Genomic DNA, 14,846 nt, shown 5'->3' with positions numbered 1-14,846 from the left:
TATAGAGAGCTTTTAAAAGAAAAACAAATAGCTTTGGGGTCACAGGAGTAGAAAGAATCCCAATCTATCATTCAGCCAGGTTCAGCAAACATTGCATTATGAACCAGTAGCCCCTAATGAGGACAGCTCCAATACACTAAACAAATACGCCATTATACTTAATTGACTTAGATAGAAATCTTCCAATTTCCTGATTGTTTATGGACTTGAGCCCATTGTGGATGACAAAGTGGCGTATATGTGTGTTTGTGACAAGCCTGAAGGGATATCTTAGGTATTAATGATGAAATGAATACATTTTACCATGTGCACCCAAGAGGAGACAAATAAGCATTGGACACTGCTTTGCACTCATTCTAATTCAGACCAGAGCATCATTAAGAATGATACTCTTACATATCTGCAGCCTGTATGAATTTAGGGGTTTTTATAAATGTAGAATGCACCAAGACTGTAGTAATACAAGTAAAATATCACCAGACGTAGCCAAGAGGAAAGCAGAAGTGAGGAAATAGATGAGCAACCATGTAATATACTGAGCTAGATCCTTTCAAATAAACCAGTGTTAAAGCAACCAGAGTAGTGATGAGACTCAAAATCAAACACCTGACGTATGATTTGTGAATGATATCCTCATTATCTTCTGTTCCAGGGACTACTTGAGGGGCAAATGACTTCGGAAGAAGAAAAGGCACTTACATTTTAAAATCCCAGAAAACCGATAACCTCATTTGGCATTCTGGATAAATGCTTTCTTTTCTATTGGGCATTACCATGAGTTATGACACCAATGACCAGTGATATTAAAAGGTCTTTGTTGTTTCTGTCTTTAAGAATCTAGCCATGGACGTTTTCACATAATGAAAATAACAATCTTGTTTTGGGATGTGTTACAATATAGCTTAAACATACAAATAAATAAATTTATAAAGTCTAGACCCTAAGGCTGCCTCTGGGGTTCACTTTTGTTAATTATTGTGTGTCCCAAGTTGTCTTAGACATTTGAGCTTAGTTTTTCTTAATGTAAAATGAAGAAAATTTGACTTACAGAGAGATGAGAACTAGCCTCCATAAAAATGGCTCTGGGGCTTCCCTGGTGGCGCAGTGGTTGAGAGTCCGCCTGCCGATGCAGGGGACACAGGTTCGTGCCCCGGTCCGGGAAGATCCCACATGCCGCGGAGCAGCTGGGCCCTTGAGCCATGGCCACTGAGCCTGTGCGTCCGGAGCCTGTGCTCTGCAACGGGAGAGGCCACAACAGTGAGAGGTCCGCGTACCGCAAAAAAAAAAAAAAAGCTCTGAAGATCCTGAAAGGCTGAACTTCAGCAAAACAATTCGTAGCAGCTATTCATCAAGCATTTATTTTGGTTAAGGTTGTAATGAAGACTTTTTTTCCTTTTGCTGGGAACCACTATTTCATGGTTGCCATGAGTTATTCGAACAAAACTGCCAAACAAAATTCCCATATTCAGTCATGGAAGATTGTGAGGTATTTTAAGTGAGTAGCAACCTTGGTGAATCCAAATGGAAAAGAATCTATTGTAAATAAAGTGTTTGATGTAGTCAGTGCCAACATTTCTCCCCCAAATAATTTGTTGGTGGTGTTTATGGTGTGGGTGAGTGGGAGGTGGGTTATGACTGCAGTTGAATTATTTTAACCCATCCATTTCAGGTGGTTGGGAAAAATGATAAATAGAGGGGAGAAATGCGTAAAAGGAGGAATAAGGAAAAAAATTTTGTAACAATGTTAGCTTAATTTAAGGAGGTACGTGTAATTTAAATTAAATTCACTTACTCCATCTTGGAGGCTATGCCATCCAAATTTACATAATATATAGATCTAGATGAAAACTAGTATGTCCTCAGACCAATGAAAGGAAATATTCTCGGTCTAAAAAACAGCTAGCATTGCAAAAAACTCCCTGTAAAATTACACCACTGAGATCTTTCATACGCCTTTAGAAAGTAGAGGGTTCATAGATTTTGCCCTGAAAATTCCAACAATCATTGTCGTACTGGGAGGGATCTGACAAATTCTTATTGTACCATCTGTTCGGATTTCTAGAAGCTTAATTCTACCCTTCTATTTACAGAAAATATGTGTTTATAACATGGAGAGGGGGGGAAAACCCACCCCTTTTTAGGCTCCTACAAGGTAGGCTGGTTGGAAAAAACGAATAAGTCTAGCCAGTACAACAAGTTATAGAAGTCCTCTTAACGGACTTTGGAGAACAAAATTGACAATTTATTCTGCAAAACATATTCACTTTTTATTCATTGTTATTCTTTACTCCATCTAAATAAGCTCCTTGTTGTAGTAGGTGATAAATGTGTTTGTAGTTTTTGTATATTTCAGGATAACAGGATATGAGGTAAGGCTTCTATACGGTAATATATGGAATTTTATCTTGTTTGCTCAATAAACACATCCGTTGACAGCACCTACGTATTTTGACCCACATTTACCCATTTTGAACATAGCTGTCTTCATTTCAGAAGACAGCTTCTCTTGCAGTGTGCCGAGTATCTGCTCTATCTGAGGCTCTGCAGAATGCATTTTCTCAGTGCTCTGAAGCTGGCAACTTCGTGCCAGCCACCTGTGCAGTTTCCATTGCTACAAACACACAATGAGGCTCCGAATAAGTTACATCAGGCTGCATAGCAGTAATTCATGTGCAGATATAAGATTAAACGATATAAATAAAAAGCCAGAAACTGCGATTAGCATTCAGAAGCAGGATCAGCAAATTTCAGATGAGATAATAAACCAATGGAGGTAATCTAACGACTGTTTAAAATACATTTGAAATATCTAGTTTCATCTCAGCGTAATTTGTTGGTCTTTTTTTTTTTGCGGTACGCGGGCCTCTCACTGCTGTGGCCTCTCCCGTTGCGGAGCACAGGCTCCGGACGCGCAGCCTCAGCGGTCATGGCTCACGGGCCCAGCCGCTCCGCAGCATGTGGGATCTTCCCGGACCGGGGCACGAACCCGTGTCCCCTGCATCGGCAGGCGGACTCTCAACCACTGCGCCACCAGGGAAGCCCTTGTTGGACATTTGATATTTGAGTGTCTTGGAGGAAATCTAAATTACTATAAAATAGGATCAACAGGAATCAACAGTGACATATTCATAGCAAGCCCAAGTGAATGCATGCTTTTAAAATACCTTCAAGTTCACCGAAAAAACAAGCTTTTTATATTAACACGTATATTGATTTGGGAAGAACTATAAAAAAATGAATAGCCTGCCTCATTTTTCTAAATCATATTAACATTAACTTGCATATACATAACAAAGAGACCTATGTCTCTTTGTGAATTAATCATTTCCATTAATAAGAAAATCTTTTAAAAGTGAGCTCACTCTTCCACAATGGCTTTCACAAAATCCTGTCTTTCCATCTGGAAATATTCTGTGGTTCTGGAGGATTGTTATGCCTTGGCTTTTCCTTTTCTATAAACGGAGGCATCGGAGGGTGGCAGAGAACCAGGAAATCTGAGCAGCTGCCTATGTGTGTCACATCCTGGACTCTACTCCTTAGGAGAGAAATTAATTTTTTCTTTCTTTTTTTTTTTTTTTTTTTGAGTAACTGTAGGATTCCAAGAATGAAAACAATCCTGAGGAAGAGCGAATCCCTACCTAATAGATGGGAGGAGATTATACCCCTGTATTTAGGGACGTACGGTGCGTTTAGACAACTTTCTGCCATTACTAAATCAGAATACCTTTGGGCAAGTACTTTTTTGCACTGCTATTGCCATGATAGAAAATCTTGATATTTGTAAGGGGCTTAGAGTTTCTGGAAGCAAAGAATTCCCTTGGAGATTTTGTTTTTGGTGGGAGAGGTGAGGGGACAGATGTGGTAACTCTGCAACTCTTCAACAAAACGGCGATGGCCCATAACTAGTTAAGCATATTTTTATCGCTAAAGGGAAAGTTTTTAAGTGTTTTTATGTCCTGGGCATGTTTTATTGCTTTTTTGGTTTACAATAAGACAAAAATCAATGAATGCTGTTTGAGTTTTATGAACCCTCATAAAGGCAAGAATGTATGTGTACACGATTATTTAAACGTTCAGTGTACATGCATTATGTTTATGGAATCTCTCCATAACAGGAACAAATGTCACATTTGCATTGTACCCACCTCTGAGGACTTCTGATTTTCACAGGCACCATTTCACAATGTTCACGATGCTCTGGAAACACCGAATGAGGATGATACGTTTTCCTGCTGGTGCTGCAGCCTGAGAACCAGGGCTCAGAGAGATCCAGCCACCTGCTCAAGGTCACACAGAAGATCCTAGGATCCCACAGGGGGTCACAGCAGGACACTCTCCATAGATCATCAGAGCCTTAAAAAAGAGAAGAAAGCAAAGCACTGAATTCCAAAAGGCCAGAACGCTTGATGTGAATCCTCGGGGCCTCAGCTGCTTTGCATATGCATATCGATTACAATTTGAAAGAAATAGTTCCTTATATTGTCAACTACACAGCTACCTAGCCATCTCATCTGCATCACAAAAATGAAAATACACACACACCAAAGATTTCTGATTGCCTCACGCAAGACTTTTAACATCCCATAAATAATTGGGAGGCTCTGAGTTTGTGTTTTTTTATCTTCTTTTCTACATTTGTCAATTTTTCATAAAATCAGAAATGAAGAGGACCACCGCCCACACATGCACCCCAATAACAGACGAAGGAGAAAGGAGGCCCGCAGGGTGAGCAACTGGCTGAGGCCATGTGAGCCAGGTTTCTCTTCCCGCCCTTTGCACACTGGGTTTTTGGAAATAAGTCACAATGCACAGCCCACACTTACGATTTGGAAAATTATGGTCCGCCTCCTTCAGGGAGCAGTAGACTGATATTTTTATTTATGAGATTTAATGCGTAACTCTTGAAATCAAACGGCAAAGAAGTGCACGTGTTTGATGCTCAGTGTTTACAATGGCTGTTTCCCATTCCCTGTTGCATGAACATAGGACTGGGATGCACTTCCCACCTACAGAGCCCAGAGATAGTCGTGATACATGGTGACGTTAGTGAGGGACTTGAGGGACCACAGACACTGGGAGTTGGAAGCCCCTAGAGGTCGTCGGTTCACCCCACTCTGACCAGAGGTGGACAGAGCATCCTTAGCAGCTCAGGGCCAGCGAGGCCTCACCGGGCAGCTGGGAAGTTGGGCTACGTACGATGCCGCAGGGTGAGGGCAAGTGTGAAGCGTAGTAAATGAGGTTAAACAACATGCCAATAAGAAAACTAGAAAATAGAATTTTAGGCTTATGTCCGGTATAATTAAACTAAAGTATATTTCTGTTCATGTAAGTTTGTCCACAGAAAAATAGTAAAAGGAAACATAAAGTAATAAAATTCGACATTCAGAGGGCTCACATCTTTGTGTGATTTAATTTTGGGAAGTTCTTATATTTAATCTACATTCTTCCACTCTATTCCGGAAAATTTTACATTATTCTATTAAGAAAAAAATAAGAAAACACCCAATGAGGATTTATCCTGAGGATTTATCCTGTGATCTTCCGAACTACTGTTTTCCTGCCTGAAATACCACACAAGGTTCAGCTGGTCGCAAGCCTTTCTTCTTTCTACTCTCAAGTCCATGTAAACAAGAGCAGAAAGACACACAGACAGCACACAGGTTCACGCCTTGGTCAGTCTCGGGGGCCCAGGTCCAAGAGCTTCAGACCCCCAGTCTGCCTTCTTATGGGGCTTATTCAGAGGAAATGTGCCCCAGTCACGGCGGGCTTGCAGATTCTTCTGGTCCATGGTGGCTGCCCGATGGTGAGCCATGAGTGTGTCTGCGTGTCACGCGGCAGGAATAACCACAGCCCAAGTCAGTAGTGCGAGGCGAACAAATGAGCCCCGAGATGCCTGGAGTTCTCTGATGCTCCTGTCAGCTCCTGCCTCTCCTAGGGATGGGTACTTTGTTCGGAAGCCATCAGTCACAGTGACTCTGACCTTTGGGTATATGCTAGACTGTTTCCATCATGAGATGTGCGTTTGCTTCCAAAGAAATGATCAGTGTCTCTGTAACTGGTGAATTTATGAGACACAAATAAAAGAAAAATGGTCTTTAAAAAACACAGCATGTCTAGAGGTGGGCTTGGGGAGACCTCCTTCCTGAGTTCTCCCCCAGTGGGGCGGGGGAGGGGGGTCCCAGCAGACGGCCTCCATCCTTCACGGGGGAAACACTGGACGCCGTATGAAACTCACACATTCTGAATTTCTAAAATGTTAACTCCTTTTCCACTGAAATTTAAACTACAACTGGAAGACAAGATTGCTTACATTGGGCTACGGAAGTATTGATGACAGAATAATAATATAAAAGCACCTCTGCTCTCAAATTGCCAAAAAAACGAAGCCCAAACAAAATATACTAAACAAACAAAATATACTACAATTTAGTATATTTCCATGAGAATTGCCTATCATAGAGAAAATTCAATGTTAAACGGCACAGTTATTGGCTGCTGTCTTACAGAGGTCGAAGTTCAAAGTAGAGGCTATCCGGAGAGCGGGCTGTGATTCAAGGTAGGTTTTTAAATGGGTTTGATAAAGTCTTGTAAAAAAACCAAAGGAGATGCTGCGGTTTTAATGCTAAGTGGCTTTGCATTGGAAACATGCCCAAGGGCTGTGTCTAGCACAGTCGCTTCCTAATGATTGACTGGGAGATCAATGGGGAAGGAATGCACAGGCTTTGTCACCACCTGGACACTCTCTCGGCTGGCCGGTGTGTGATCGGCCTTAAGCAGCCGAGGCCCGCGTCCTGCCCTCCGGAGGCCGCCCCCAAACCCCCGGGCACCAGTGCCGGGGATGCGCAGGGCCTGAGGTGGCCACCGCCAGCTCCTCGGAGACAGGCAGAGGTCCCCTTCCAGAGCTGGAGGGGAGGAAGCAGGTTAGAGAGGAGGTTTTATGGGTCTTCATTTCAACACTGCACCAGGTCATTGCCCAATGAATCAAACACTCCCGAGCCCCAGGGCGCGCGAGGTGCGGAGAGCCTGGGAGCGCGTGGGGACCCGCGGGCGCTCCGGCGAGATGCTCCTGGCTCTTCCTCAGCTCCCCCTTCCTCTTCCTTCTCTCCCGGACATTGTTCCTCCTTTGCCACCCAGCCTCTTGCCACGGGGTCAGTCTAAATCCCCCTCCTCAAGCAGACATACCCTAAGGCCTTTTCCTGGTCCCCATAAATTCGTCATCTTTCTAGTGGGGCGGGTGCATCCCCCACAACAGCTGCCTGGGGAGCGTCTGGCCGGTGCGGACCCTGACTGCGAGAGGGAGAGCAATCTAACTGAGCCTCTCTTGCGACAGTAAATAAAAGGGGTAACGGAGAACGACGCCAGGGCCCTGTTGTTACGGTTAGTTGCTTACATCAGGAACAGTAACACAGAAAGAACAAGTACAACCTCGGGGGAGAAAGGGGTCTGGTTTTCTCAACTCAAAAGTCATAAACGTTTTTTAAAAGGGAGAAAGAAAGAGAGAGAGAGAGAGGAAGGACGGAAGGGAGAAAGAAAGGGAGAGAGAAATATAGAGGAGAAACCACACAGGCAGTTTTTCTGAGCTCAGGGTAGGGACGGGAGCTGAGGCATGTAGGCAGCCTGTGCCCCAAGGCAGAGCCTAGGTGGGCAGTGGGGACGCTGGCCCGAGGACCCAGAATCTGTGACCGCGCCCCACCCCTCCTCAGGCTCTGTGTTCAGAGCTACGATTAGTATTGGGAAGCAGCCATTGTTAATTGATCAGCTAATGTTTATAAAGTGCTTGAAAGACAAGAGAACTACAAACAAGTTTACTAATATTCGTTACTGTTATTAATAAGTTAATATGCTTTTTGAATGTTCACTTAATTGCACCGTGGCTCTTTCTTTCTAATGGTTCCAGTGAAGCTTCTCCAGCAATTGGATTCCTGCTTCCTGATCGCCTTCCTCCTCTGCTCACCCAGGGACCAGTGACCTTGGGTGCAGGACTCAGGCCTCCTCACGCCCCGGGGTGATGCCACAGCCCGGTAGAGCCCAGCTCGCCGGGAGTGAGGGTGTGGCGACTGCTGACAGGTTGTTGGTATATTTGTTTCTGATTCATCCTTTTAATTGTCAAGAAGTTTCTTCGGATGAAATCTTCCTCATCGTTAACCACTGCTTGCCCCCAAGATCTTTTTACTCCATTGGAGAGAAGATATTTTCAACACTTTCCAGTATCCTCTGAACACGATGACAGGCTGCCCCTGCATCACACACTCAGTCAGCAGTGCTGTGCACCTCGTGTGTGCACCAAAATTCCAGGCAGTGTGGTGGCCTCATCGCCTGACATTTTAATCCAGGTTTGCGCTGAGAGCGTCAGCAATCGCCGCATCTCCAAATTTTGCCTATGTTTCAAGTTCCCTCCATGTCCTCCTCCATCAGACCTTCCCAGATCTTTCCAGCTAGAAATGGTCTCATCTTTCTATGGCCTCTTGCAGACTTTTCTGTAAACTATTTCTATGTCGCTTATACATTCACCTTTCTCGTTATCCATGTTGGTGATGTACCTCCTTAAGGCAAAGACTATGCCTTGGTCATTGGTTTATCATAAAATACCTTACACACAGTATGTTCTCAATGAATATTTAATGACTAACTTTGGAAGTTCTGACTGCATTTACCCTGAAGAACTACTAGAAAGATTTTTGAATCGTAAACATAATTACTAGCAGATCTGTAACATCCCAAAGTAAGATTAATATTTCTGGATCAGAATTTCCCCATCCTTGATTCTGCACAATAAAGATGACATATCAACATAGGAAATATTGTATTGACAAAAGGATTAAAGGAGATTTCTAGTAAAGTGGCAGACTGACTGCAAACACATAAAAATGCTGGGTGAAATACAGAAAAATTTTAAAAATCATACCACATTTGGAAGAAAGGGAAATCTGCATTGAAAGGGAAATCCAGAAATAGAGAAGTCCAGGACAGGGTGAAAAGCAGAGAAGACTCCCAACTATCCCCCAGGGGTGCTGTTCCATGGGGTCTCTGAGCCCCTCTAGCCAGGATGCATTGCTTTCTGCCCAGTGGGTGAGCTGGGACCAGTAAAACTTTACCAGCTGGTGCTGGGAAGCAGCAAGGAAGCTTGCCACCTGGCCAGGACCTTGAAGGGAAGGGGAAAAGCATCTGGGAGAAATTAAAACCCTCAGAGTGGTGTTTGGCTTTGGTGTGCCAAGCAGAAACTCTGAACTAAGAAATTACCATAAATGTTGGACCAGGACCATTGAAATCATTAGGGGCCTAGAAGGAGCAGAAAATCAAAACAAAGCAAAACCTGGAGGTAAACAGGACGATGGCAAAACGAACCACCCCCTCAGAAGATAAACTCACAGTGAAGTATTTCAATCCACATGACGGAAAGAAGCAAGAGTCAGAGGAGTCCATTACGAGAAGAATCAGGGCCTTCAAGAACCAGAAATGATACGACTGTATGAACAAATACGAAATAATGCAGCCATAGAGCAAATATGAAATAACATTGAGGCTGAAGACGTTTATAGACATGTTAAAAGTAGAAACATAATAAAATAGGATGATATTTTAAAAATAGGCATAAGCTTAGTTGCCTCTCCCACAACTTCATCCATGAGCCAGGCTGCACTTTGTCACTCGCTCCCCAGGAGTCATACAAGACATGAGGAAGCTAATGCACAGAGGAGAAAATCTGGCCGGTACCACCATGGCCAGGTGGTCAAGGTTCACCTCATCAATAACAAGCGATAGGGCTTCCCTGGCGGCGCAGTGGTTGAGAGTCCGCCTGCCGATGCAGGGGACATGGGTTCGTGCCCCGGTCCGGGAAGATCCCACATGCCGCGGAGCGGCTGGGCCCGTGAGCCATGGCCGCTGAGCCTGCGTGTCCGGAACCTGTGCTCCGCGGCGGGAGAGGCCACAACAGTGAGAGGCCCGTGTACCACAAAAAAAAAAAAGAAAAAAAAATAACAAGCGATATTGACAGGATACATCCTTGGTCCAATGGGATGGAAAGGGTACTTGCCCTCCACAAAACACATAACCTCAGTCTAATCATGAGAAAAACATTAGCCAAATCCCAACTGAGGGACGTTCTACAAAATACCTCGCCAGTCTTCCTCAAAACTGCCACAGTCTTCAAAAACAATCAAACAAAAAAGTATGAGAAACCCTCACAGCTAAGAGGAGCCTAAGGACACAGGATGATTCAGTGCAATGTGGTGTCCTGGATGGAATCCTGGAACATAAAAAGGGAATTAGGAAAAACTAGTGAAATCCAAATAAGTGTGGAGTTTAGTTGGTACATTTAGTAAAGTACCAACACTGGTTTCTGGCTGTGACAAATGTAGTATGGAATGGAACATATATAACAACAGGGAAAATGGGACTCTGCACTATCTCTGGAAATTTTCTGAATCTGTTCTAAAGAAGGTGATTAAAAACAAAAAGAACAGGCAACTCTGACAGCTTTCAAATAGACTTCTGCAAAGATTACCAGTGAAAACAAATACAGTTGCTGATAGGAAATTTCTTAACAACACAATAGCTACCAGGACAATTGAATAATACATTTGAAGCACTGAGGGAAAATAAAAATGCAAAAATCTATATTCTTCCAAATAATCTTGTGAATTTGAGCAAAAATAAGGTCATTTGCAGACAGCCACCAAGAGACTTGGCCGTTTACAGACATTCGTGAGAAGTGCTAGTCCTGAAAGACATACCTGAGAGAAAGGGAAGTGGATTCATAGGAAGGTGTTGGGTAGCGGAAGTAGTGATGATTAAGGAAGTTAGCACATCTAAATAAGCTTTTATTGTAAATAATAATAATGAATTTGGAAGGCAGTAGTTAAGAAGGTATAACAAAATTAGTTAACATTAGACAACAATAACATAGAATAAAGAAGAGGAGATCAGTGAAAGAAAGTTTTTTATAATCCTTGGATTTTTGGGGAAGAACACATGAACGTTGATTAAGTTTGAACTTCATTCAGTCAAGACTGCTTGTAAATATATGGTGCCCGACACTAAGAGTTAGAAATGCAATACTTAACCTAAGAATCAGCATGAGGCTGTTGAGAATATGGCCTCTCGACCAGTCTTTACTACCCATACAACATTAGCCAAGTTACTTAATTCTTCCGCACCACAAGTTTCTCATTTCTAAGTGGAAAAACTAACCACAGATATCTCACAGTGCTGCGGGAAATGTTGCACAAATTACCAGGTCCTTAGAACACAATAAGCTCTTACCCATCAGTACCTGCTGTTACTGCAAACCCAAACCACTAAAGGAAAAAGGAGATAGAAAGAAGGTATGATGAATCCAGTAGAACATGGGAAAGGAGAGAAAAGGAAGGCAAGAAAGAGTCTGTTAAATGGAAAATGGAAAATATGATAACAAGTTCATCCAAATATGTGTCCGTTTAACAATAAAAGTAAGTGGATTATATTCATACCTTAAAAGATTCAGATTGTCAGATTGAATAATAAACAAAATCAAGCCAAGAGCTTTATAGCAACACCCTTTAATATGATGCACAAAGACTGACTGTAAAGAATGGAAAAGGTACCAAGGTCAAGCTGGGGCAGCACCATCAATATTAAGTAAAACTGACATTAGGGCAAAAGTCATTATTAGGAATAGAGAGGGTGCTACATAATAATTTTACTGGTCAGGGTTCTCCAGAGACAGAATGTGTATGCACATAGGGATAGGAATAAAGAGGGTACTACATGATAATCGTGCTGGTCAGGGTTCTCCAGAGACAGAATGTGTACGCACATAGAGGGAAAAAAGAGATTTATTTTAAGAAATTGACTCACAAGATTATGGAGGCTGGCACATCCAGGATTTTCAGAGCTGATGTCCCAGTTCAAGTCCAAAGGCTGGCAGCCTGCTGTAGATCCAGGAAGAGCTGACATCCCAATTCCAAGGTAGTCAGACAGGAGAATTCTAACTCAGGAAAGGGTCAGCCTTTTATTCTATTCAGGTCTTCAACTAATTGGAAGAGGCCCACCTGCAGTTGGGAGGACAATCTGCTTTACTTAGTGTACTGATCTGAGTGTTACCCTCATCCAAAAACACCTTCAAAGTAACCCAGCATAATGTTTGACCAAATTTCTGGGTACCCAGTAATCTAGTCAAGTTGAAACATAAAATTAACCACCACAGAGTTCAAAGGCTGTCTTCCGGCAGAATTCCTTCTTGCTCAGGGGACTTTGGACTTTGTTCTATTAAGGCCTTCAAGACCCACCCACATCATGGAGGGCAACCTGTTTTACTCAAAGTTCACTGATTTATTTTTTATCAACTTTTTAAATTGAAATATAGTTGATTTACAATGTCATGTTAATTTAGGCTGTACAGCAAAGTGATTCAGTTATACAATTATATACATTCTTTTTTTATATTCTTTTCCATTATGGTTTATCATAGTTTATTGAATATAGTTCTCTGTGCTATACAGTAGGACCTTGTTGTTGATCCATTCTCTATATAAAAGCTTACATCTGCTAACCCCAACCTCCCACTCCATCCTTCCCCAATCCCTCCCCGCCCCCCTTGGCAACCACCAGTCTGTTCTCTATACCCGTGATTCTGTTTCTGTTTCATAGGTAAGTTCATTTGTGTCATATTTTAGATTCTACACATAGTGATATCATATGGCATTTATCTTTCTCTTTCTGACTTACTTCAGAAGTCAGATATGATAATCTCTAGTTGCATCCATGTTGCTGCAAATGGCATTATTTCATTCTTTTTTATGGCTGAGTAATATTCCATTGTATATAAATACCACATCTTCTTTATCCATTCATCTGTCATTGGACACTTAAGTTGTTTCCATGTCTTGGCTATTGTGAAAAGTTCACTGACTTAAATGTTAATCTCATTCAAAAATATACCTTCACAGAAACATCCAGAATAATACTTGATCAAATATCTGGGTAGAGGGACCCAGCCAAATTGATGCATAAAATTAACAATCATAATAGTAAAAGGAGCAACACACCAGAAAGATGAAAAGAGTCCTAAATGTGTGTTCTCTTAGCAAAGGAACCATAAAATCTATGAAGAAAAATCAAGAGCACTGCAGGAGAAGTTACAGTGAAAAAACCCCATAGATATTGTGGGAGATTGTAGCACACAATTTTTTTTTAATTAATTAATTTATTTTTGGCTATGTTGGGTCTTCGTTTCTGCGCGAGGGCTTTCTCCAGTTGTGGCGAGCAGGGGCCACTCTTCATCACAGTGAGCGGGCCTCTCACTGTCCCGGCCTCTCTTGTTGTGGAGCACAGGCTCCAGACGCACAGGCTCAGTAGTTGTGGCTCTCGGGCCCAGTTGCTCCGTGGCATGTGGGATCCTCCCAGACCAGGGCTTGAACCCGTGTCCCCTGCACTGGCAGGCAGATTCTCAACCACTGCACCACCAGGGAAGCCCCACACAATTTTTAACAAACAGCTATATCAAATGTTGGTGAGAATTTGGTATATTTGAATATCATTTGAGCACAATTGATGTAATAGAAATATATAGAGGTCTACATCCAACATGTAGAGAATATAAATCCTTTTCACATGCACCTGAAGTTTAAAAATTTTAAAAACCTTAAAAATTGAGTACATACTTTGCTAGAAGAGAATTTTCCTCCTAAAACATTATACAGACATTATTTGACCTTAAAACAGTACAATTAGAGATTATTTACACATAGACAGAGAATCACTACCCTCTCCCACTCCCCTGTATTTTTGAAAACTAATAAACACACATCTTAAAATAAAGTAAAAATGATTATCCACTATCTTCTTTGTAAATCTATGGAACACAGACCCAGTAAATTCATGGTATTATAGCTACATATTTATGTAGATTTATGTTCAACTTATGGAATATTAAATCAGGCCTAAAATGTTACCAATTTACACAGGTTTTAAGCTGTCAAAACCTAGGATTTTTGACAACTGCTCCATGTGTGTAGGTAATAAATTTTCACTGTCTATTGTTCTGCTACAGTTGAGAATGTTTACTGAAGAGTGTCAAGCAAATTTTAAATCTCATTCTTAAACAAGTTAAAGTCAGTATTAACCACTCAACACACAACCACCGAGAATCTTTATGAAAAACAGAGACTGAGGAGCGATCGTAGATTGGAGCGGAATCAGGGCACAAGACAACAAGTGAAATGCAGAATATTGGATTGGAAATTGGACCAGTAAATAAGACATTAATGTGTAAACTGGCAAAATTTCCTGAGTATTTTGATTAGTTCAGGACATTGCATTAAAGCTAGTTATCCAAGATTTTTTGATAACTGTACTAGGTTTCGTAAGCTGTTAACATTAGGGGAAGTTAGGTGAGAGGTATGTGGGAACTAGGTGTACTGTGTTTTGCAACTTTTCTCTAAGTCTAAAAGTATATTAAACTAAAAAGTTTTAATCTTTACAATTCAAACTTCTCTCTTCCCAAGTCCTCCACCATATAAATAAAACTTGTTTTCCCCTAATATTGGGGAAATGTCACCCAACTCAAAATGGAGAGAGAGAGCTGCTTACTTTACCTTACACATGAAGGTATTTAAATACCTTACACACGAAGGTATTTCTACCTTCATGGCTACAAAGCCAAAAGGACACGGCCTTCAGATTCAGCAGAGCAGAATTAACCGATTCTGACAATGAGGGAGTTATTTTGCCAGGTATCTGGAATTTTTATTTACCCTTTATCTACCGCTGACCCGTGGTCTCCAAATCAATTTGAATAGCACACCGTTAAAATCGAATGTATAAACCAGATCAAAGCACAGAGGTTCTTATCAAAGATGGGATGGGAA

This window comes from Lagenorhynchus albirostris, chromosome 14 (assembly GCF_949774975.1).
Source record: "Lagenorhynchus albirostris chromosome 14, mLagAlb1.1, whole genome shotgun sequence".
Taxonomy (NCBI): domain Eukaryota; kingdom Metazoa; phylum Chordata; class Mammalia; order Artiodactyla; family Delphinidae; genus Lagenorhynchus; species Lagenorhynchus albirostris.
The sequence above is the reverse complement of the archived record's forward strand: the minus strand, read 5'-3'. Positions refer to the sequence as shown.